Source organism: Acipenser ruthenus, chromosome 21, assembly GCF_902713425.1.
Source record: "Acipenser ruthenus chromosome 21, fAciRut3.2 maternal haplotype, whole genome shotgun sequence".
NCBI classification, from domain to species: Eukaryota; Metazoa; Chordata; class Actinopteri; order Acipenseriformes; family Acipenseridae; genus Acipenser; species Acipenser ruthenus.
Genome location: NC_081209.1, coordinates 29,188,817 through 29,211,743, shown reverse-complemented (window position 1 = coordinate 29,211,743; position 22,927 = coordinate 29,188,817). Strand labels below are relative to the sequence as shown.

Below are 22,927 nucleotides of genomic sequence, written 5' to 3'. Positions count from 1 at the left end.
CTTTAAAAAAATAAAGCTTCTTCTACTGCAGTTACTGTGCTGGATAACCAATCCTTTAGGGGGATTTCATGCTTCACAAACCTCAATTTACTCTTCACAATCGGACATTGCTTTTTTAACTCCTGAAGACAGCCCTATGAATCACTGGGGATTGTTTCCTATCTCAAAAGCGGCATCACTGGCTCCAGCTTCCTGGGAACAGTAGATTGTTATCAGCACACGACACCCATTGCAAACACAGGCACAGACCTGCCTGCCCTTTGCAGTTGAGCAATTAGAGGGAATGAGAATTAACCAGCTGCGTTCTGAATACATCCATGTGACCGACAAAGACACTGGCACAATTTTATAACTTCATTAGGGCCCAACTTAACTTAGAAACTTAGAAACAACTTAGCTGGAGTGAGAGAGAAGCAGCTATATTGTTCTGGGCATTATTGTACTGTTTCCAAACCAAGTATCTTTTACCATTTTTTCTCTCCAACTGCCATCCTGATGGTTTTTAAAATCCCTCCTCCTCCAATTCAGGACACTGAAGTCAGACCCAACCGATGACAAACTCTGGCGTTCAGTCCTAGATAAAACTGAGTCCCTGGGGGACTGGAATGTGCAACACCTCCATAAAAGCTGAAGGAACACAAAGCTTGGAGCTTGGTTTCAGGGCACTGCATGGCACACCAGGGGAGACTTGGGGGTTTGATCAAAGCAAAGCTGTCTCAGGACTAGGTCTCCTGGAACCAGGTTTCAAGCCCCCGTTTCTGAAAAAGTGTCTGTGTTCCCTCAGCTTAAGGCATAAGGACACTACCACTCCTTTTGCTCCCTGGTATTTTCCTCTGCAGTTACCCAAGTTTGTAATAAACTATGTATGTGCGTGTGTGTTATGGTCTACTTTTGTTTTATAGTTTAGTTAAATCAGCCAGAATCATGCATTGCAATACCTGCAGCACACAGACAGTATTGTCACAGCGTCTGCACCAAAGACACACACACCCTGTAGAACAGCCTAGTCATGGAATAGCGTTTTCTTCATAAGCATTCATCAAACACACATCTCTGTAGGTTTAGACAGGGAAGCAAACCCACAGGAACGACATGACAAAATACAACGCTGATGTTTTCAGATAGAGAGGTTTTTCTTTAGGTTTTCAATATTTAAAAGAGAAAAAATGGGTCTTAAACATTGTTTTTCTAATCAATTTTATAAACACAATTTTGTATATTAAAAGAAACTCAAGTACAGTAGTACAACCACGTGCAACATAATCTGACGTGGCTTTCTCCTAGCATTCTGAGTGATGAAATACTTGAATACACAAATGTGCCAATATTTCCTGATGACTGATACAGTAACCAATATTTATATATATATATAAATTAATAAACTTCCCTGTACCTGCATAACACCAATCCTCATACAGTAGTGGTATACATGTTGACATTAAAACTCTCCAGTGTTTATTGACAAAGAATTCTCACATCAATATCTAAATCTGCTCTGAAAAATACGTGTTGGTGATTTACAGCACAGTATCTGGAAAAGTGTTCTAACTGAACCTTTTAAAAGTCATGAATGTAAATACAGTATAAAAAGAGAGAGAGAGAGTCCTAATGTGCTTGCACAGCACCACACAGAAGGCTTTAGTACAAAAAAAAAAAACTTCCTTGAAAATATCTCGAGGCCGTACAGTAAAGTACTTCACTTGGGTCAACACCAGCCCTGGAGCCTGCTGGAGATGAATGCTTCACTCAGTGCTGCCCGATGCCACTCCAGTCCTCCGCACCCCTTTATATAATCTGCTCACTGGAAGCTCAGTTTAATGAACAAAGGCGCCTTTAATAATTCAGATGGTACTTTCAAAAGATACGATGCGGCTGTCAAAAGCTTTCAGCAATACAGTGAGTAAACTCCATCAGCTTCTGTGGCTTTGCATACATTGATCCCCAGTCCTGCTCCCTGAATGCAGATTGTTACCCTGTTTCTCAGCTACTTCACAGGATTACACCCAGGCTGATACGTGTGTCAGTGGTGTGTGTGTGTGTGCGTGCGTGCAATGTGCTACATTTTTACACACTGTCTCAAGGATCTGACATCTCTTTCACGAAAATACAAAATTGCTGGCGTTTGTAAATCACACCTAAAATGAAGCTGTATTAGATGCTTTGGGGTTGCTGTAGAATACATGAGCCCACAGAAATGTAAATAAAATAAATCTTGACAATATGCAGCAAGCTGGTACAATATAACACGTTTGTGGAGCCCGCTTGGCTTAGTGGAAGCTACCCAGCGGTTTGGACTCTGCAGACCCTTTACAGACAGACAGCGAGTCGGACAGACAATCAGAGCCTGCATGGCACACAGCTGATAAGAAGTCTGACTTCTGACAGTCCTGTCTCTCACAAAGCATTCAACATCGGACACGGAAAAGGTGCCCTGTAAAAAACACTCGAGTTAAAAGAAAGATTCCCATTCACTAGAGGTGGTTACGAATCATTTTATATATTCTGGTCAGCTCGGGCACAGCTTCCTGTTGTGCAGTTTTCAATGTTGGATCTCTCCATGCAGGTAATAACAAGACGTTTATATCAAATAAAAATCAATTACAAATTGCCATACCTGCTAATTCTGAGTCAGTCACTCCCTTTTGTTACCGTCCGATTATGAATGCTAAGACTACGGCAGCACTTTAAAACCATTCAACATGAAAAGGACAAAAAACTACTGCAGAACATTCCAGCCCACTCCATCCCCCACAAGGATCATCTCCAACTCCATCCCCCACAAGGATCATCTCCAAGTCCATCCCCAACAAGGATCATCTCCAAACCTCTTAATTAGGTCAAGAGAAGGCGGAACAGTTTCCACCGAAATGGAATTTGCTGGAACAGATAAACTTCAAGAAAAGCTAGATTTTTTTTTTTATTCTTCTCCAAACCGTTTAAAAGAATTTCAAACATATCCCTGCCTGTCAGCAACAGTTGTCTCATTTAATAAAACGCGTGGTCAGTCCTTCCTCTTCCTGTAGCCTTCATGCAAATGATGAATTTGTTGCATTGATAACATACTAATGGCAAGCCCAAACAAATGGCCCCCTGTGCATCTCGAGCTTGTGACATGCCCAAGCAATAAGGGTGGCTTTCCTAGTGTACCTGGTGTCATTTTCTTAGAGACTGGGCGAGGAGTCTCTTCAGCTAGCAGTATTATTCTCACGTGTGCTCGAGGAGATCACAACCTACAATAAAAAATAAATTAAAAAACACGCATGTTGAATAGAAATACCTCTACTGCTTTGCACATGAATTTTTTTTTTTAAATAAACAAATTTATCAAATACATATTTTCACCCTGTAATATACTATTCAAATTCCATTAACAGAACACAGAATTTTTTTTTTTCCTTTTCTTTTAAATAAGATGAAAGCCGCCAGCCGCATATCAATGCATGTTTGTTCCATTTTTTTCTTGGTCTAATGAAAGGCATTGGAAGGTAATGGTGTGAATCTAACAAATTATCCTGCAACCCTTAATGGCTTTAAAACATGCAATTGATTGAAGAATGAGCAGAAACAGCAGGATTTCAGCTTCAGCCCTGAAGGAACTAATATATAATGCACACGATTAGCAGGCACGGCTGGATTAGTTTGCTTAACATGCATTTCACAAAACAAAAAAAGTTTACACTATATTATATATATAGACACACACACACACACACACACACACACACACACACACACACACACACACACACACACACTGTATATCGTTATAAACATTTATCTGCACCAACAATTAATATCAACCTGCATTTTTAAAAGTTGAAGTTTGGGGTTTTACTTGATCTCCCCATCTCCCCATTAAAAACTCCAGCAGTCTGCTTTCAGGGCTGTGTATTACATCTAATTAGCAACTGTATATCAAGTTCAATGCATTTCATAAATATTCATGTAAATAAAAAAAAAAGATAAAAAGAAAATTTAATGAAGTCAACGACTGCCAAAAACTATTTCCAGCAAAGCTACTCCAATGTAGTCCCATCAGGAAGATTATTCAATCTCATTACCAGATTGCATCTTAATCACGCAACAAGAAACCCTACCCGGCTTTCAAATTAGTCACACGCCTGCCCCCCACTGGCGACTGCATCATAACCATGCAACGATAAACCCTACCTTTCACATTATTCACCCCACTGGCGACTGCCATCATACAGTACACAGGGGCTTGTAGGGCCACCATGTGCAGACAGGGTGAGCCCAGCCTGCCAGGAGTTTCAGATGATCTGAAGACATACTGGACTAGAACACCCTCAGGGACTGCTGCCTCAGCTGCTGCTTTGATATTTGTGGTTGGAACTCTTGATTGAAGCCTGTTCTCCAGAGCCATGGCTTTTAAAAGACTGCTTCTTGCAGTCTTGGATAAAGAAGCCTGTCAAAGACTCTCGGATGTACAGGAAGATCTTCCCCATCCTCAGTGAAACTGACTGGCTGCGGCAAGCACTATGCATTACGTACATCAGGCTTGTTTGCGGAGAACTGGTTACATGTTTCTGAACTGATGTTTTGGGGTACTTAGGACTGGATAGATTTGGGAGATTTTATTTTTTTGCAGGGACCACAAGTTGGAAACCTCTGCTCCAATACAACTCTGTTGCAAATAGAGTTTCCTTTAAAAAAAAAAAAAAAAAAAAAACACTACACACAAAATCACACACCGCAGCCTTGGTTCTAGAAGTTAACTTTCATGCCTGGTCTGGGATCCTTAACGCAGCCTGTGTTGCAGGAGATGGCTCGAGTCCCATTATCCAGCTCCTCTACAAACAGAATGAGCTTCAGAGGTTTTACACTGCATACTAGTGCTTGTGCTATTCAGGATACCCAGACTGATCAAACACTTTTGGGTCGGCTGTGTATTTGTAGTGCAAGGACAATGCTTTATTGAACCGCCTGCATCTCTGCGGTCAATCCGGTAAAGCGCTTCTTAACAGGAGCCGAGCATCACGATCCTGATCAATCTTAAACACAAGTCACCACTCCACGCCGGTGCCAGTGTACTGTATGCCTCCCTTATCCGCCTGTGCTTCGTCACAAAGCAGACAGACATTCTTTTCAATGTGCTTACATTCCACTCAAGGTAGTTCTAGCTCTAGAACAGCAAGGTCCCCCACAGCCTACAGTACAGCTTTATCTTCAACCTTTTTTGTGTTTGTTGGAAAGAAGGAAAACACCACAAAAATAAACCTGCCCGATCTTTTGCCTTGCGAGTCTCTTCAGGAGGGTAATGGGTAAACACATGAAGGACTTTGTAACATTTAAAAAAAATAAAAAAAACACAACACAAGCAATTCAAAAGAAATACTGTGAGGCTGTAAAATTTCTGGGTGTCTCTAAAGGAAGAGTGCATTTCACTCTGCTTCCCTCAAAATTAGAAAGTTATTTTCGGCACCAGTTTAGCAAAGTCACTATAGCCTTAAGAAAGACATCGTAAAAGCTAACCACGTTGCCTTGCAATTTCCCCAGGAGTCACTTGTGAAAGCATTATCCACTTTTTTACTTGGCCTGATCTCAGGGGAAGGGAAAAAAAAACCACACACCACACAAGGCTCCTGTTACTGGAAATATGCATTCTTTTACTGCTGTACTATAGATCCCAAATCCCCACAGCCAAAAGATACAGGTTACCTAGACTATGCTTTCCTGCATCCCATGTAATCAATACAAACGGTGCAGAAGAAAACTTGTGCCATTCCATTTTTGAATATGGGTTACAACAGTGGCTAAGGCTAGCGCTACAGTAACTGCAGTGCTAGCTGAAAGAGGGCATGAGGTTATGAACTGTATAGTGGGGCGTTGGGTGAGATAAGCTTGTATGCAGGACTATTTTAGAAAGGAGTTGAAGAAAAGAATAAAGTGAACATTTAGGAAATCCAATTCCAAGGCTTGTGTGGTCTTTATCAGTGTTGCTATCACAACCCACCATGCTGTCAGCTCTATATCTATCTATCTATATTTGAATCATCTGCATTGTCCAGCAAGTGCATACTCAGTGAATCGTGTACACTCAGGTATAAGCCCATGCACCTGCTGCGCTGGCACGGTTACTGTTACTGTAAGCAGCTGTGTTTTGTATATTGTCCTGTTAACAGCAATCATTTTGCTTGCAGTACTGTACATATTAGCATGCTAGCCAGGGCACAGTACAGAGCCATTTACCAGCTGACTCAGTAGCATCTTGGCATGTGTTTTAGTAATTAGTCAAGAGAAAAGAAATCTTATGCAGCTTAATCAAAACTCATCTGAAACCCATGTCTAATCCCAACTGCATCGAGTAAAGTTAATAAAGCAAGAAAAATAAGAAATGAGCATCTTAAAACGCAGGGCAGGCGAGGGAAATTATTCGATTAGAACGGACTATTTAATTATGTTTGAGAGTTTCTTTGGGATGCAGATTGGTTATTACTGACACACGTTGCATGCATTACTGTCCTAATGAAGCTGGAATTTAAAATGGTTTATGGAGCATATTTCCATACAACCTCGTATCCTTAAAAAAAAAAAAAAAAGCCTGGCACTGGATATTGCAGCTTTATGCAAAGTATCTTCAGTACTTTAGCACAGAATATATCTGGCAATTGCATTTTGCAGCAGTTAAGGACTTTATCGAGGAAGTACCTACTTCACAGAATGGAAGATAAATTGATTATTATTGAGCCATCGCTCCTCTGAATATTCATACATTACAAATAGAACTGGAATGGTAGAACAATAAAACATTCCGACTTCCGAGAAAACAATTACTGGCATCAACCCAGGTACGAGTCTTGAATTGGGGAGGAACGTTTCTCAGTGAATAACAGGTTGGGCATTTCTCATTTCTATTTGTAACCTTACAGAATGTTTACAAACACTTAAACAAACAAACAAACAAACATACACAGTCTGCAAGTAAAGCAAGAGATTTTTTTTTTTTTGGAATAAGGACCAGTGTATAAAAATCAAAAGGAGGACAGCTTAAAATAACCGCACAAGAAAAGACCAAAACACCAATAAAAGGATACTGACAGACAACAAATATTCAAGCTCTCTACTGGTAGATATTTTTCGCGATGTAAGACTGGAAATAAATGTTTTTGCAGTGCTGTTGTAAATTTTTAAAATGCTGTCACGTGGTTCAGAAATCAGACAGAAACTGAAATGAAGTTCTAGGACACAGTATTCGTTCCTTTAATACTTTGTTTCCAAAAGCCGCAGGAATGGGAAACCTAATTACAGCATCTCCAAAGTCAGTAGGCAAAGCACTTCTTCCTGTACCAAGGAACAAGCAGTCCTACCAAGTAAACATGTGTGCTGCTTCCCAAACCTAATTTACAGTAAAAACACACACCACACATTACGTTAAATCTAGCAGATCGACGGATTCAAGAAACCAATGATCATTTTTACTGATGATCGTGTGACTGAACTGAAATATTCTGTGGGACAGAATATCCAGGCTGTGCTTCAAAACCAGCATGAAGTGACTTGTCCATGTTCAGCATACTGATGCTATCACCCCCCCTAACTAGATACAGTAGCTTTTTATAAAACACTGCTACGGTACACTGGGTACAATGATAACAGTTGGTAATAGATGTCCTGGTGCCACAGCAGTGTGTATATTTAATGATATTCTGGGAGGTACAGTTCTGAACAGATAACGTGATTCAGTCATTATTTCACTATACAGTAATACAAACAAGCCAGTCTGAACTGGATGGCTTATGATGATTGCTATGTAAGCATTACTGAAAGCAAAGATGGGACAATAGCTAAAAAAAAAAAAAAAACACACAACATGAAAAAGGACATGCAGTCAAAATCTAGCACAGGTTTTATGCCCTTCGAGCATTTCGTTCTTGAAATCTATAACAGTATTTGACAACATTCCCCATTACTTAGAGGCTTGTGGAAGAAAACTTAAATATTATACTACTATACTGTATATAAAAAAAGACAGAAAGAGTTCTGTTCTATTAAAAGCTGCACCAGCTACTGTAAAATGAAATGGAACTAATGAGAACACTGCTGAACAGTCCCATCTGACTTCCATGTTGCACTTGAGCAACTTGATTAAACTCTGTAGCAACAGCTGTTCCTGATAACTGGATAGAGATTTATAACAATATCACAGCAACATAACTGTGCGTAATGCCATGTCACAGGGCCCACGTCTGCTTACAACTACCAGCGTCACAAATCCTGCTGATACACTACACTGATAGAACACTGGATTTCAAAACTATTAAACAGAGCACGATACACAAACAAAGAACATTCCTGTGAAACGCTGTTCTCTACCTCCTTCTCAGAACTGCCTCACATTGTTCTGTGTGTTTACTGTAGCCAACATACAGTAGCATCCAGGAGTTCATCTTGACTCAACCTTACCAACTGAACCAGTCCCATCAGCTCTCGTTCTCCACATTAACTGTTAATACACACTGTCACGCAGCCCGACAAGAGGTTCCTTTTCTCTACAGCCGCCTGAGCTCCTGAGAGATCTGCGTTACCTCCGCAGCGTGTGCACTTACTGTCTCCGTCAAACCAGGATCAATGATTGAGTCGAGCCTGGGAGTGCTCTGAAGTACACATATAGAAACCCTTGCAAACGCCAACACAAGACCACAGAAATAAAGAAAGTAATAACAGGATTAAGTAGCTCTTTTAATGAAAATATGTAGCCATCTTGTTTTAATGAGACCCGACAATGATTGAAATCAGGCCATACCTTAAGGCCTGGTAGATTACTGTAGGATGCTATAATACGTTGTGTATCTGCATGGATTTAGACTTTAAATAATTGCAGTGTTTCAGTAGTTCTAAGCCCCTGTAAACATGCTCATCCTTGGTTAACCAGCTTCTAATAAAAAACAATTTGGTTCAAAACGTCTATAGCCTAGATTCTCAATGAGACGACAGAAGCACGCTGTATTAAGCAAGATATCAACATAACCTGTGGTACAATCCGGCTGCCAAGTTTCACTGATGTACTACACTTTTTTTCCTCCTGGCTTACCGGTTTACTGGTCAAGTGACTTTTGAACTGCCCTTGCTAGAGGATTTATTTTTGGAAGGAAGATAAAAGCAGGTGAACACAATACTTTAAAAAGGGACTCCAGTTTTAACAGATGAATGTACTGTAATAAGGGCTTTACTTTGCACAACTTGCTCGTTATCGAATGACGAGAGTTTTCTCACTGGTTTTGCATGCACATTAGAGTGCTGGATGTTTCAAATTCAAAAGTCGCACCCGCTGTCACTGAATCTCCTGGTAACATCACATGAGGCTGTGCTCCAAATAGCTGAGCTCCTGTCACCTTGCAGGTTTCACATCACATGTGGATGAACAGAGATCAAAACACGATCTGCCAATCGACAGAATAGAGGTTTTTAAATTCCCCCCCCCCCCCCCTCCACCCTCCACCCTCCACCCTCCACCCCCCACCCCCCAATACTGTAAAGTGGATTCCAGAAGTTCTTGCAATAGCAGGCTTTAAGGGTTCTTCCCCCAAAGCTCTCTCTTCTGTGAAGCTGCACTGTTTTTACAAAAAGCCAAGTCAGTAGACTGAGGGCACTGAAATGAGTTTGCGAAACACAGCTGCACAAAAGGATCTTTTGTAAGTTTTAACAGTACAGCCAAAAATTGATATGGAACTGGCAGTACTCCTCATAAAGGACTAGACAAAGGATCAACATTCGTACTGCCAATTACCTAGAACGTGAATTCAACCTTACTTAACCTCCGTTAGGACGGCTTCCCTTTCATGATCCTGTAATTGTTCAGATCTTCTGTACTGCAACAGCTAATCTCACACATTAGTGATGTTGCGTATCCCATTGCTTCAGTTGTAGAGTCCATATTTATTGATCTAAAATGGCTACACATCTAAATACTGTACTGTACCACCAGAGACCACCCCTTAACTCTGTGTTAATCCTGTTGCGTCTCCTTGCCTTGGAAATACTAGTCAATATCAGAATCATGAAGCAGCTGAAGACCTCCACATACCCAATGGGTGTTCTCTTGGTTTCCATGGAAACTTAAATGCTCATAATTTACTGTAGCATTATCAGATAAAAGGAAACAGGTGGGTGGTATAGAAATCCCCACATTGGATTTCACCAGCAGCACATCTTATTATTTATTTAAGTGAATAACAAGAAAAACAGGATAATGCAATCTCTCCGTTAGCCTGCTTTAAAAGCAAGGTTAATAGTAAAATGTATTATTACTCAATTTGATTGATATTTAATCACAGTATGTGTGTGTCAACCGACAAGTCAATAACGCTTACTTTTAGGGGAATCTGGTATTGCAGGTATTATTTCTCATTAAAGTCCTTTGCATGCATGTACAGTCGTGCTGGCTTTAAATGAACAGAGGGGGAAAGTAGGTCAAGAGCTTTCTAATGTTTACCTGATCTCTCCTTTTTTCTATTAGCACTGTCAGTGGAGCAGCAGTTTACAAAAAAACATTGTAAAAATGTTCCAATATGTTTCTACTTTTTAACCCCCTGGGATTTCAAATCAAAATATAGTACTTGTCTTTCCGGCACAGTGGATTCTATATAACCTAGTTTAGAGCAAGCAAGGTGCAGCATTAGAATTCACCGGTTAGGTTCCGAGGGAAGAACTTTAGGCAATTCTCTCTTCTCAATCTCACAGGAATGATGCATTTAAAGAATCTGATCAATTTTATTGTGTGCTGCTTTTGTTACTCCTGCAAAGTAGATGGGTAAAATCCACCAACCTGCAACAAGACTCAGTTGCAATGTAATATTTTCCTGCAAATGTTTGCCCAAGAGAGTGTACAGGCTGTCAAACCAACATTTAGGATTCTCAGTTTTAATTTTCATCTTTAAAAAAAAATAAATAAAAAAAGGAAAAATCCAGCAAGATCTTGTGTTTTATTCCTTCCTAACCATTGAAATGTCCCAGTTTCCATCTTCAATTTTGAACTGTAAGGGAGCTGGGTGTCTACGTACAGGAGAAATGCAGAAAAATATATTATATAAAATGTGCAGGGTGTTGAAGGATAACAAAAACTACTGAACCAGATAGAATGAATAAGAAAACAGAACCTGTGTGTCAGTGCACGTGTGTGTGTGTGAGTGTGTGTGTGTCATTTACAACAAACCATATGCCTACAGACCTGCAAGTACACACGATGAACAACTTTCCCCAATGATGGTAACCTTTTAAGAGATCAAACAGACTACAGTATCTTGTCTTTTTTAGGAGGCAGGGTCAAATATTTCTCCTGCACCCCACCCCAATCTTGCTTTAAAATATACAGTAACCCAAACTTAAGAGAATCAAAAGCAGAGTTGGCCCTCTGAATGTGAGGATTTGAGATCAATGTGCTGCGCCAGCCTCACTCACGCTGGATTCCCAGATCTCAGTGAAAGGCAATGAGGATCTTTTCCCTTCAGAGAGGAGCATGCAGCAGCTACAGGACACTGGGAAGAGCAGGAGAAGGACAATTCCTCAAGATCATTCCCAACACAAACACATCCTGCTGACTGCAGATCAGGTGGGAAAAAATGATCTGGGATCTTAATCCCCTACGTATTTGATTAGCTAGTGACGACTGACGAGACTATCTTAGGCAGTGGTTGATTACGAATGGGGTTGGATGGCAAATACCTATGTAGCATTTAAATCTGCATATTGTAATCATCTTTGTAGACCCCCAGTCTAAACTGCTAGATTCGGAGTGACACACGAGTCATTTGCGACTAAAGTCTGCAGGGATACCCAAAATACAGACAACCCGATTACTGTAGTATAAACAAACTACTTAATGGTGTACAGATGGCTAAACCTCCGCTTAACATTCAAATCATAACGACACGTAACAAGTCAAATGATTTACATGCCGGGCAGGGATCAGCTTGCAGGCTAGGATTTCCCTGGGTGTTGTTGCACACACACCGATAACAAACAACGGAACGACAGAAGAAGAAAAATAACTAAATCAAACGCAGTGCATTCTAATACTAGGCAAACTGCACTCTGTTTTTTTTTTTTTTTGTATACATACACGCATTATTTATCAGGAGGGAGATACAAAACCGTGCCACCGAGAATAGGTCGAAATGTTTCTTAAGAAGCTTTGTTTTTTTCTGCAATGCATCGTTGTTGTTTGGTTTATATGTATTACCTGTATAACTACAGGTGTCCAGTCCAAGGTATGCTTCTGTAAACAACGCTATACTACTTTTACCAGCATATCCTTAAAAAGACGTGGCTTACTCTTTCAAATCGAGGTAATAACTATTATTAAATCCTGCATGTAAATGCCACGCAGGGTCTGTCTGTATCTTAATTCTGAATGAAAACGTGCCACGTTTGGTTTGTACAGCACCAGAAGCATTTATCAGTAGAAATAAAGTATCACAATCGTGCATTCCTATACCGGTATTTGTATTATATTCCTATCAATGTACTACTACCGAGAATGCAACTGTACAGTACAGAACTGAACTGAACGGAAGACATAGACGATTCGGCATTTACAGAACTCCGCCAGAAACCCACCTTGTGTGCAGAGACACAGAAAGGTGTCTTGCAGGAAGTCGCAGGGTTGATGATAAAACAGTGAAGTCTCCGCAGGCCTTGTGCTCGGTGCTTGCTTCCCCTCTCTGTAGCTTCTCTGTAGTCCTCTAAACCAGACTGCAGCTGCAACCAGATCCCCACAGAAACAACACGTTACAGTACAAGCCCACGACTCCAGCTTGCACTTTACCACCGCGATACAAAGCGAGAAACCCCGAAGCGAGGAGGAGGGGCTAAAAGAGAAAAAGAGACAAGGCAGTCCAATCACAGAGAGATGTTGAAGCAGTGAGGACCAATCACAGCGCAGAGATTACAATTTGTATACCGACTGGATGACTGCCCATGACAGACACAGGAACGAACAAAAAAAGGCCAATCACGAAGCGGTACGGGTGGACGAGGAGTAACGCTGTGAAACTACGAAAGAATGAAATGTAGAAAAAAGGACAGATAAGGATGGGCGAGTGCAGCCTAAAATACTTGGTCGATTTGTTGAAAAAGTTGAAGCTAAGATACATTTTAAAGTGTGCGCGTCGTATATTCGATTTTATGCGCTAGCTTCTGATATTCTTTAAGCCAACTCAGCATTTGAAAACAGTGTAGTAACATTTGGGAACGAAGGTATTTGCATTGCCAAATTAAACACAACTATGGCGAAATGTTGGAAATGTTTCTATTCAGGATCTGCAGTAGTAGTGCTATATTTTTTTTACCAGCATAGTATTGATTTTATTTAGCAGACGCCTTTATCCAAGGTGACTTGCAGAGACTAGGGTGTGTGAACTATGCATCAGCTGCAGAGTCACTTACAATTACGTCTCACCTGAAAGACAGAGCACAAGGAGGTTAAGTGACTTGCTTAGGGTCACACAATGAGTCAGTGGTTGAGGTGGGATTTGAACCGGGGACCTCCTGGTTACAAGCCCTTTTCTTTAACCACTGGACCACACAGCCTCCTATTGATGCAGTGCTGTTATATTTTACACTGGAGTAGATCGTTTCTAGCATTCCTTCATAGTAAGGAGAAATGAGCATGTGGAAATACAAAGGGTATGGCACTTGCTTGACTGAGGTAAGGGTCTTGTTTATAATTCTGTAGCCACCACACCGCTACAGTAGCATGAAAAATGTCTCTAGGCATGGGTGACCAGCCCCTCCCATGCTGCAGTCTTCTTAGCCCGCTAGTGCTGAATCCGACTGGTGATCACAACAAAATTGCAAAAGTTGTCTAATGATGAGAAGCATTAGCGAGATTGCAATCAGTCACACAAGCCGCCAGGTTGACCGTTTCCTGGGTCACACCTCCATGAATCACCGCTGCATTTCCAGTTCATCATTGTGCTGTGAATGAACACCATGCTGTGGGTTTTCAATTATTAATATTCACTACAAATCTATATTGCAATCATGTGCACATTTCAGGCAGGAAACTGTAGGGGAAGCATTCATCAAAGAGAGCAGGGAAGCCAGTGATTGCGGTGCTGCACAGGGCATAGAATTCCTAACGCCTGTCTTAGACGCTCTTTATATTTGTGTTAGGGCTGGAGCCAGTGCTGGTACCTTGTCTAAGCCAGCCTCACAAACAAGTCTTACACCAGGGGGTAAGTTGCTATGTGGGGACTGCATGTCTCACAGGCTGAAAGCTGCAGGGCACTGATCACACCTGGGGTGTCTGGATGCTGCATTTCAGCTTCAAACTGCCACCTGTGGCTGATGAGTGTATTTTTATTTTTAATCCGAGAGCCAATTTGAGATGTTACAAAAGTAAAAGTAACAATAATACTGTACCATCCGTATTAATGTCATCCCCTACCTGTTTAATACCCTAGAGTGTGATCTCTATTGCTGTGTCCTGCTCAGGTCATTATTAATCAGGTTCACTAACTAATGTCCTTCCGTAAGGGAATGCTGACAAAGTGGCCTGTCGTGAATGATACTTTTGTGTGAAACAGAACATGATGTCTGGGATGCTGGAGCTCTGAATGAGAGGGTTGCCCTGGAGGATTTAAGTATGGACCGACAAATCTCTGCTGTAAAGGTAGACTTGTACGGCAGACAGATGGAATCAGCATGGCCTTCAACAAAGAAGATGATAATATAGCCTCTTAAGGAATGCTTATTAGACCTGATCATGTAGGAAAAAAACCACTAAAAAATCCTTGTGTGCCGCACTATAAGGGACGTTTATATATACCGGTGTAGGCAAAGTCCTGCCGAGTAAAAAGAGGTTTGGGATTGCTTTCTTTTTTTATTTCACAGTCTTTGAAAATAGACAGTATTTTAGGTGTGGCACACTGAGTGTATTTTTCTACACTCGTTGCGTCAAAATAACATGGAAAGACGAATCTGGTTGTTTTCTTAACCTATTCTGCATGCCTGGTTTTAAAATCATCTGCAGCTCTAGCTTCGTCCGTTCGTGTTGAAACTGTTATAAAGAAAATAGCTATCAATGAATGACGGTTCTCTGCAAGCAGTTCTGAATTGAAAGACAGACTCTCGCTAAATTATATTTATTTTTCATTAAATCTGTTGGAGGCCCTAAGGGACATGGAGTGTGTCTCTGTTGCATCAGACACGTTTTAATAAAAGCAATCTGGGAAAAATATGACAATCTCATATAGTGACACAATGACAAGTGCACTGCACCCTCCCCATTAAAGCCTTAAGGGCTATTCATTGAATACATTACTATGAGGTGTCACAAAGAATAGCATCAGCATCAGGGAAATGTGCCACAAAACATCACACCATTGAAGGTGCAGCCTTTCCTTCTCTTAAACAAATGTTCCCCTGCAAACTGGATTCTTTCTTTATCTTTGTACCGCTTTTCAGTGACACTACAAAAAAGAGACTGGATATTTTACAGGAGTTCCTCAAGTGTGCCGTCCTGCTACCGGTGCTTGTCGGAATGCTCTGTAATCATCAGAAGATTGTGTTTTGGCAGTGGCTCTGCATTATTCATGCAGTTTGTTCATCCCTAGGACCATCATTCTTGATTACCTGGCTCTGAGATTGGGATGGGGGGGAGGGGGGGGAGGGTACTAACCCACACAAATACTGGAGTTCTGCTGTTGCAGGATAATTGCCTTTTCCATGAAACTCATTTAATTTTCCATCAACAATGTCAGCTGCAAATTCTACAACGGTTGTTCTTATTCTTATAAAAGCAAAAGCAATATATACCAATTTAACTGTGTAATACTTGGAGAAAAGGTCTGGTCTTCTCCGTAACGAAGTTGTTTCTCGCTGTGGTTTATTGCATCAGAAAGGTTTTAATCTTCTGAGTTACAGGTCTCTGCTGCACTGTCTCGTCTCATACAGCGGTTGATGATGTGATCATGTGTAATTACTGGAGTGTCAGTTAATGATCGCCAAGGAGACTAGATTTATTCCTGCTGAGATCAGACAGAATGGGAGGTGTTTTCTGTGGGGACTGAAAGAAAATACATTGAGCTCTGCAAAACGAAACTTTCAAATGTGTTATTATTCCATGAGTCTGCAAAACCTGTCCGATTGGGAGGAAACTTGCTATTACCATTTTTTAGCACATGCGTTTAGAGGTGTCTGTCTGTCCTTACATTTGTCCATCTGTATATCATCATACTTCCATTTTTGCTGTTGCTGTTTAAATTCTTGCTGTCCACTTCTGACATGGAAAATGATTCAAAGTGGAGTGTAGCCTCTTCAATTTTTTGTCCTGAAAGTCAAAAGAAATCAGCCTGGCCATGCACAAACATGTGCTGGCAGCATTCAGTGTGATCTTTCCGAAGATGTGGTAATTCTGCCAGTCCTTCCTGTGAGGGAGGAACAGATGCCCGTCAATGCACAAGGTCAGGAGACTCCTGCAGGGAAATAACAGGCAGCAGGATCTCCATTCAGGGATGAAGGTCGCGAATAATTCCTGAAAAAAAAAATGAAATTCTCTAGTATGTTTGTAAAGTAACGTTGACGGATTTGAATTGGATGGGTTCACAGTTGGGAATACTCTGTCACGCTGTCATTAGCCAGGATTCATGAGTGATTATGTCTGATCCCTCAGCAATGCACTCCAAGCACCTTGTATTGTAAGCACTCCAAGGAGCTCCTGAGTCCTGGTAAGGGTTAGAGCTTTACCCTGGAAGGAGTCGTGCCCTGAGTACCCTGAGTACAAACAACATTTTTCTCTGTTATATGTAAACTATTACTCGCCCAGTACTGGCGTGCAATGTTGTCTCATCTTCTGCAAAACCAGATTCAGAGTTCTAAAGAATAGCGCTTTAATCCTGACCTACTTCTGCCATGACCTGCTTGTTTACGGCAGAACCAGTAACCTGTGTTACCTGTTGAACTTTAGTAATGCAGGTGCAGATGAATGTCATCTTCTCCCTCTCTTTCCAGTGTGACCCTGCCTTGCACTGTCCTTGTCCAGTGTGAAGCTAAAGCAAGTCCCGTCACAGTGCTTTGTAGCACTGCTTTCACGGAAACAAATGATGCTAAACATCAGAGCTCAGTAAATTCCCATTAGATTTAATTAACAGTTTGCAAAGGCTGTTGTTTCCCGGTTAAGGCAGTATCCACGGAAACATGCTTCAGCAGGTTTTTACTTCAGAGATCATACAAGATTCATGCAGCATGCTTATGGTATATGTTAATGTACTGTAAATATAGGATTCCTCTGTAAGACCAGTGCTTAGAAAGCAGGGCTTAGCTTTTATAAATATTTACTGTGTCTCCCTCTACACCCGCGACAAGACTGATAGCCCTGTTTACCCAATCAGTCCTAATGTGGTTTGGCACTGAAGAACAACACAGTTATCTGGCAAGACACGGACAAGGAAATGCAAGTCTACTTCAAAAAGATGACCCGGAGAATGAATCAATGCCGGAAAAATAACAGCCGTCTGCTCGAACGATGCCGCGATCCCTCTCATCGTTGTTGGTGCTGATGCATTGGAGGTCCCAGTGAAGCACCTTCAGATAGCCCACCCCTTCCCTCGCCCCGGCAGTCAGTGTTTCATGTGGGCCCTGGCAGGCCTTACAGTATTTTCTCTGTGCTTCTTTCCTAATGAGGTCATTTCTATCACCCCACTTTTATCTTTCAGTCTTGACTAACAGAATTCCTGTGTGGTTTACCTTAACATCCTTTAAAAAAAATCAATTTCCTGGCATTAGTTCTGAAGGACTGAGAACTGAGTGTACTTCCATAACAATTTTTTATTTTTTTTATTTTCAAAAACCAAAACCCACTTTTATAAAAACTCCGTCCAGGAGGTTTTACAAGTGGCCCCACAAACACAATGTGAGATTCAAGCTGTGAATGAATTGGGGTGTGATACCAAAAAGACAGAGAGGCATATTAAAAAACTGGCAACACTCGGATCTCAAAAGGACAAACAGTCTAGCACTCTGATTGCTCTTTCCAATAAACAGTAAATGCCTTAAGATTAAAGCTTTCTGGGAAAAACTGAAACATTAAAATGGGTAGCATGATCTTATCTGTCCTTCATAAAGTAAAATTCACAGTTAGATTGTATGAAAGCTTTAGAAATGTTTTGGCCAGCATTCATTAAGACAGCAAATGATCTATTTTTTTCTATTTATCATTCTAACAAACATTGAATGCAAGCCATAACAGAATAACACTGCTGGACCATGTAAGAGTAAGGACGTGCTTGGCACCCCGGCTCGCAAGCAAACTCCTTAACCGCTGTACACCAGTGCTGCAGGACGAGGGGGTGGTGTTGTGCTGTTTTTCTGTTTTATATGTTGCTGTGCTTTGTCTGTGCATTCTCTTTAACTCAGTGTAACGACAAGCTTATACAAAGTGACTGATAATGACACATTTATTTCATATATGGAGGCTGTCGGTGTCTTGTAATCTTCTCTACCAGTGTCTTGTGTCTTGTAATCTTTTGTAGCAATATATCTTATTAGCAGGGTGTGTATGTGTGTGTGTGTGCGTGTGTCAAATACAGGGATTGTGAGTGTGTTTATCTTAATTAGAAGGACCAAAAGAGAAAAGGTACAGGACGTTACCAAGCTGTACTGGAGAAGAGTTACTAAAAGAAAGAATTGTTGAGGAATGGTGTCCCCACAGGTTAGGTATAAAAAGCTTATTTAGAGCTTGTGTGTTAGACCAGGGGAAGAAGAGAAGACTGCCACACTCGGTGTCTCTGATATTGGTAGTTATGCCTTTTTCATATTGCATGCCATTCTGGAAGTCTAATAAAGTGTTAGTATTAAACTGACTAATTGTTGTGTTGAGCGAATCACTTTGGGTTAATTCACAAGATAAGACTCACACCAGTGAGCAGTTAGCACCAGGAATCGCATCACAAATATAATGTCTAGGGTGTCCAGTAACAAAACAGGTGTCCACTCAACATGGCACCACATCACCAACAAAACAATATGGCAACAAATTGCTTCAGTTCACAGAGTTGCCATTAGCCTTACTCCTTAAAATGCCCTTCCTGTTTCTGCCAACACTACAAGAAAGAAGCATCAGAAGACGCGTCAGAAGAGAAGACAGGTCGTAAATTATTAACGCTGCACCAGAAAGTGGTCTGTCTCTGCCTTATCAATGCAGGGAGCCTGTTAGTTCACATCCACTGTGATACAATCACTGGGATAGGGAGAACATTAACACACAGGGACAACAATGGCACGAAGGAATCCTGAGTTAAATGAATACAGACTGCTCTTTAAACGCATTGTGGCAGTGATGGTAAAGCACTCTGCTATAGGGCTTTAATGAGCTGTGGTAGAGTGTTATTGAGATGTTTTGAGCTCTACAGTTGTAATTGTTTCGCTCTAATTGACTTCCTGTGTTTATAGGATAAACCCCCCACTCCTCACAATCGTTGCAATACAACAAGACTGAACTCAGACTCCATATTCAGTCTCCAAGGGGATTTCAGACTTAGCTTGAGCTGAGGAGCTGCTCTGGCCCCAATCCCATCCTTTGAAATGTACTCTAGGTGTATTATACAGGGAGGATAAAACAAGCTTACTGTCATTTTGTTTTTTCAAATGCAAAGTGGTATTATACACAAATAAGAGAGGCTTTTTGAAAGCAAAAAGTATTCCCCCCCCCCCCAGACTAGTAGGAACTCTCTGCTCCTAGCGTTGTCCAATCAACATCAGCTTACTCTTTAAATCTCTCTTGCTGTAAGAAAAGGAGCAGGATTTTATGCACTTACCTCTCAACGTTAATACAAAGCAATCTCCCAGCCCTGTGTAAAAACCAAAGACGGTTCTGAAAGGTCTTTTGAGTACAGAATGTACAGCAAAATATAAGCAATATAACCTAAATATGTATCTAACTAATAAAATCCTGCTAATTGTGCTAATAATAATAATAATAATAATAATAATAATAATAATAATAATAATAATACTGAGTTATAACACAGTTATTTAAGAACATAAGAAAGTTCACAGACGAGAGGAGGCCATTCAGCAGCTTCTTGAAGGATCCCAGGGTGTCAGCTTCAGCAACAGTTTATCTCTGTGTCTTCTGCCTAAACGTTAAGGATTTCCAGGGTATTAAACCCTTTTGCTGTTTGAAGTCATGTTTTTTCTTTCTTTTCTGTGACTCCCACAGTAAAAGAGACTGCCCTTTATTTCATGCATATGATACATATAGCTGGTATATTTATGACCTCCTGCTCTCGTGTTTTGCAACAGTATTTCTTTTGAGTTGTGGGATCTTGTGCCTGAAGGAATAATTAGTGCTTGCCTAGGGGTTTTCAGCGCTGTTTATTATGATCATTTTTCATTTCTACTCTAAATCAGTTATACTTAAAATGCCTCCTCCTGTTCCGCGTTGAAAACAGAGTCGTATTCACCGTGGGATATATTCTTCTGCATTCATTTTGTTTTCATAAGAAAAGGCTTACCTCTGGTACAATGCAGATTGATTATGTTTTTCTTTAGCCTTGTCAGCAGCAATTATGCAGCAGAGAAGTCAATATTATGCAGATTTATAATTTATTCAGAGTCACTTCAGGTGTTCCAGATCTTTAGCTACAGATGTAAAGACACCTATAAAACCTGCAGGATAGGGGATCTCCAGGACCAGGGTTAGAGACCCCTGATCTAGACCATTCCTCTGAGGAAAAAAGTCCACTAAGTACACTAAACTTAATATTAAATAACACATGTCCGAGTACATGGGGGCTAAATAAAATATCTGTTTATTTAAATCCAATGCGGAACAGACTGAAAAATGAGGAAGACGTGGATTGCTACCTGTTGGCTACGTGCTGCAGAGTTCTGAAAATACAGGCTTTGGGGGAAACCTAATGAAAGCGGTGAGTGAACGACTCTGCCACTAACCAGCGCTGACTGACAGCCCCTGTTTAGCTCTGTTACTGATGCTCTCCCTTCCATTTAAACACCATCATGCTGAATCAATTGGAATACCATGTACATGACTGCATTCACATTTGCTGACACTTATTGTATGCTAATGCATAGTTTGGGACTTTAGTAAACCAGTGTACTGTAAGCTCCAGCAATGGCATCTTCATAAGATTAAGAATGGTATTTTAATGAAATAGCCCGGATGAATGAATTATTTATTTAAAGGTATCATCTGATGAGCAGAGAGGAAAGGAAACGTCATGTGATGGGGGCCCTGGTAGATGGAGAGGAAGAAGTTCATTGATCTTTCATCTGCGAGGCTGGGGTGTGTAAGGCTCCAGATTCATCGTGTTTGCAGTGACCTTGCTGCTGCTCAGGCTACCCTTCTGACAGCTCTATTTTGCCCCCTGTTTGTTATTATTTGCAGCATTTACCCGCTTTGTCAGGATGATATAAAAGATTGGAATGAAACAAACCCAGGGCGTCTCTGCAGGACTTTGCTACCTTGTTACAGCAATTCAAGGTCAAATGCATGTGTGGTGTACTAGAGTGCAGAGTGCAGAGTGTATGGATAAAGTGAGTCCAGTATTTGAGTTAACCGGCTCATCTTCTTTATTCTCCAACCTTCCATAGTCTAGATGGACGGACCTGTGGAAATCTTGGACGACAGTGCAAAAAAAACCCAAACACATTTACATGTGGCACTGTAGTATCTACTGTAGGACCCTTTTAGAGAAGCCTTAGCTTGTGAGTTAGTTAATGACATTTTGGAACCTCATTTAATTAATAAAGCTTTGAGCATAGTCCCATTGATGACACATTTCTGTCTCAACATGTTCAGTTTTGTTGGGGTTTAAAACACATGAGGAATAATCTTGTAACCACAGTAATGAAAGACCTTATTTTCTGTGACAATATAAGCTTGTTTTTTTGTACAGATTGAGGGAATCCAAGCCTACTTAAATGTCTGCTTTTGCTGTATTAATGGCTAGTTTTACCCAATAGTCTGTATCCAGATATATTTTTGAAAACACCTTTGTGTGTGCATGCTTTGAAAGGCGATGATGAATCACAAAGACAGGTTACCCCACAGGACCAAAAAAACAAGCATGTTCCCCCTGAATCAAGTTGACGGGTTTCTAATGAGGATAAAAAAGCACTTATGTGAAGCGATGCCAAAGGGGTGAAAAAGCAACCTTCTCCTCTCCCCTTAAGGAAATAACAAATCACTACAAATAGGGTGTTCTAGCTGGTCGAAGCGATAAGGTTAACTCTGATTTTGAGCTGCGATTACGGAGCGGCAGTGGTGCTCATGTGTGGCCAATCTGCTCCTCTGAACAGAGGGAGTCACCTCACGAGAGCAAAAAAATAACAATGCAGGCAAACATCGACTTGCATTACCAGCACTGAAAACGTCATGCAGCTTGCTTCCACAAGGCATTATGTTTATTTATTTATGTTTCTATTACAATATCTGGTTACTAATTTACTTGGTGTTCAGTGAGCAATGGCAAAGAACAAAGAGACAAAGAACAAAGTAGAAATGCCAGTGACCATGCGTGCTGCAGAAATGTTAACAAAGTTCACTGCTAACCTGGTCTGTCTGCACTCAGCTGCAGGATTTCAAGAGCACTTACTCCTTCCCAATGATTGGGGATGTACTATGGACCCGGTTTTCAAACCTTTGTAACCCACGTCGACTAAATCAAATAATAAATCTCTGAAAAAGCTGAATCTTATTTTTGACTGATGGTTAATTCACTGTAAGTTACCTTGGGCCTGTGAATTAGAGTGATTAAGTGCAGTGTGTGGTCTGCATTGGACTCCTGTCCACCCTAACCCCCCCTCCAGTTTCTCTGTAATTTGCGGTTTGGATATTGTATTACAGGTTTCAATCCTAAAGGCTGCCAAAATCAATTAACATTAATTATGCATTGCTGCTAAGCTCATTGTCAGCTGTCGCCACTTGCATATGTTTCATGCAGTT

The 22,927-nt window shown here is 40.9% G+C and overlaps 1 protein-coding gene across 3 annotated transcripts in view; it reads right to left on the bottom strand.

Annotated features, from left to right (window-relative positions):
* Positions 1–12,812, bottom strand: part of LOC117427879 (D-glucuronyl C5-epimerase-like) — a 29,417-nt gene extending 16,605 nt beyond the window's left edge. For 2 of the 3 annotated variants that reach the window (XM_034046234.3, XM_058995487.1), the window contains exon 1: positions 12,577–12,812. The gene's annotated coding sequence lies outside the window, so the exon portion shown is untranslated. Of the gene's footprint in view, positions 1–3,147; positions 3,231–12,576 lie in introns of all 3 variants that reach the window. The other variant, XM_034901702.2, reaches the window with a different exon arrangement.
* Positions 12,813–22,927: the final 10,115 nt, after the last annotated feature.